We start from the raw sequence: 3,682 nt of genomic DNA, 5'->3' as shown, positions 1-3,682 counted from the left end.
GATAGTTGTACGAAAGAAATATCACTTTAAACATGTTCTAAATTAAAAAGACGCCGTAGAAAAACCCTCAAAATCACATCCGGTCAAAACGCATTTTTAAGAAAATGATCAATTTTCGTTATTCATCTGAATGAATAAATGCGATTTTTTTTTATTCATCCCTATCAAACTTAATTCATTACAATCAAAACGGCTTTTGCAATACATAGGAACGGTTAAATTGTAGCTATTTAAATGACTAACTATTACGTAAATATTTTTAAACAGTTCATAATAAATTAATGTTTGGCGTTATTCATTTTTAATTTTATTATTCTATATCTTACATACATATATACATAGATACATAGGGAGGGTGGAACGATTAAAGTGTCGCCTTAGAAAAGACGGTATAATTCCATTTCTGTTTGATGAAAATTGGTTTTCTTTTTTGTTGCAGACCATCTACTAGTTGTCCAGTTGTGTATAAATTCCAAGAGCGATATCATGTCTGAAAGTGACACAATGTTCAACGAGTGAGATCGGAGATGCGGCACTGTACAACTCATGCTCCCTACTGATCCAAGTTATGACAACAGAATCGTTGCCAGCACAATCAAAATGCAAATACAGACGGTTCAACGCTTTAAGGTACAGCTCAACGAAGTTTCCGGTCACGGTTATGGTCTTTGGTGTAGTTTCAACGAGGGGCCACATCATGCCACCTCATATCTTCGAAGACATCTTGAAAGTCAGCACCAAAGTGTTGAAGAGTTTGTTGATCCCCTGGTACAATCAGGTGGACGCTGCCGGATTCGGCGCCGACCCTTAAGTCCAAAGAGACACAGGGTTGATTTCTGAAGGAGTACTACGATTTTGTACCCTTCTCTCACTGGCCCACCCTCCTCCTCCTCCTCCTCCTAACCTGAATCCGTTTGACTACTTCGTTTGGTCATACGTCCAAATCATCACCAACATGAACTTCCACAACACCGAAGCCAGCCTGATCGCCGCCATCCACTGTGAGTTCCCACCAGCGCTTGTGAAAAAGACATGCTCACAGTTCCAGACTCGTATCAAGGCGGTGATTGAGGCTGAAGGTGACTACATTGAATATATATCAACTCTACTACATAATCAAGTTACCTTAATCGATTTTTTTTAAATAAAAGTTTTAGAATAAAGCTCTAGTGTTGTTTTCTTTAGGGTGACAAATTTATCGTTCCACCCTATATATATATATATATATATATATATATATTTATATATATATACACACATACACACACACACACATATATATATATATATATATATATATATATATATATATATATATATATATATATATGAAATACTTTTGTCAATATTAACAGTATTTTATGCAAAATAATTTAATTTTAAATAGGGCCAATAATTAAAAGAAACATTCTACAATAAAACTGACATTGCTTGCTAGAAAGACGAGACCCAAGTGATAAAAAATGAGGGAGAGATTGAATGACTCTCTCTCTCTTTCTCTCTCTCTCTCTCTCTCTCTCTCTCTCTCTCTCTCAACAGTGCCATCTCTCCTGTTAGCAACGCCACAGGTCAAGGTTTTTAGCGGAGCAGTGACAATTTCTAAATTAAATAAGATCATTTCTAAAATAAATATAAAAAATAAATATAAAACATTAATTTCAGACGGAGTAACCACAAAAACATTGACAAATTTGTTTTTTTGGGGATGCTGGAGATATGAGTCATGAAATTGTATAGAAGATAAAGAATGTTCATGATGGATATATTATAAGAATAAACTACGAATGATATCGACAATGAAAATGAATAGATCGAAGAAATGCACAACTAAAGAATGATCTTCATTATTGTTCTTAAATTAATAGCCAAAAATCATGCCTGGTGATAACTAAAGAACTGTTTGGTACAAAATATCCAAAACTATCATAAGCGATAAAAATACCAGTGGAATTCGATATAGAGAAAAAACTAATTCAAAATGAAACAAAATCTAATGGGTGCAGTTGTATAGCTTTTCAAAGTCGAACATGATCGAAGTAACTTGTAGTTTCATATCATTTTTTGCATTCAGCCTATTTCTATATTTAGTTTTACTAGCTACATACAAGTAGAATGTTTTCTCACAAATGTAAATTGTTGGGAACCGCATCAAAAACTTAAGGGCTTGAGCTGCAATTTCTGAACAAGTAGGTTTACCAAAATTTCTGAACAAGTAGGTTTATCAAAATTTCTGAACAAGTAGGTTTATCAAAATTTCTGAACAAGTAGGTTTATCAAAATTTCTGAACAAGTAGGTTTACCAAAATTTCTGAACAAGTAGGTTTATCAAAATTTCTGAACAAGTAGGTTTACCAAAATTTCTGAACAAGTAGGATTATCAAAATTTCTGAACAAGTAGGATTATCAAAATTTCTGAACAAGTAGGTTTATCAAAATTTCTGAACAAGTAGGTTTACCAAAATTTCTGAACAAGTAGGTTTATCAAAATTTCTGAACAAGTAGGTTTATCAAAATTTCTGAACAAGTAGGTTTACCAAAATTTCTGAACAAATAGGTTTATCAAAATTTCTGAACAAGAAGGATTATCAAAATTTCTGAACAAGTAGGTTTATAAAAATTTCTGAACAAGTAGGTTTATAAAAGTTTCTGAACAAGTAGTTTTTAAAAATTTCTGAACAAGTAGGTTTACCAAAATTTCTGAACAAGTAGGTTTTTTTTTTTTTACATAGGCATCACCACATTATCAAGGCCAAGAGGCCACTCAAGGATAAGGGTTAAAGAGTGTACAGTAGAAATTGGACATTATAGTAATCATTAGTAATGAAAATTTGGTAAAGTTGATAACTTATATGGAACGGCTCATCAAGAACTTATTTACGTTAGACTTGAAGACAACCATATTGTAGTCAGCCGGAAAGCAGGAAAACGGAAGACAATTCCACGGGCGTGCAGTTCTAAGAAAAAAGCTTTGTTCATGGAATCTACGTTTAGGTTTAGGAACAGATAAAGAGTGGGGGGAATTATTGATAGTGTTTTACCAAAATTTCTGAACAAGTAGGTTTACCAAAATTTCTGAACAAGTAGGTTTACCAAAATTTCTGAACAAGTAGGTTTACCAAAATTTCTGAACAGTAGGTTTACCAAAATTTCTGAACAAGTAGGTTTACCATAATTTCTGAACAAGTAGGATTATCAAAATTTCTGAACAAGTAGGGTTATCAAAATTTCTGAACAAGTAGGATTATCAAAATTTCTGAACAAGTAGGTTTATAAAAATTTCTGAACAAGTAGGATTATAAAAATTTCTGAACAAGTAGGTTTATCAAAATTTCTGAACAAGTAGGTTTATCAAAATTTCTGAACACGTAGGTTCATCAAAATCTCTGAACAAGTAGGTTTACCAAAATTTCTGAACAGTAGGTTTATCAAAATTTCTTAATAAGTAGGTTTATCAAAATTTCTGAACAAGTAGGGTTATCAAAATTTCTTAACAAGTAGGGTTATAAAAATTTTTGAACAAGTAGGTTTATCAAAATTTCTGAACAAGTAAATTCATCAAAATTTCTGAACAAGTAAGTTTACCAAAATGTTGAAAGTTCAATTTCCTTAAATTTTTTCTTTCAACTCATAGTTAGTTGAAATGTCTATTAACTGCTCTCTCTCTCTCTCTCTCTCTCTCTCT

Source organism: Euprymna scolopes, chromosome 13, assembly GCF_053919585.1.
Source record: "Euprymna scolopes isolate OS-2025 chromosome 13, ASM5391958v1, whole genome shotgun sequence".
In the NCBI taxonomy this organism is placed as follows: Eukaryota; Metazoa; Mollusca; class Cephalopoda; order Sepiida; family Sepiolidae; genus Euprymna; species Euprymna scolopes.
The sequence above is the reverse complement of the archived record's forward strand: the minus strand, read 5'-3'. Positions refer to the sequence as shown.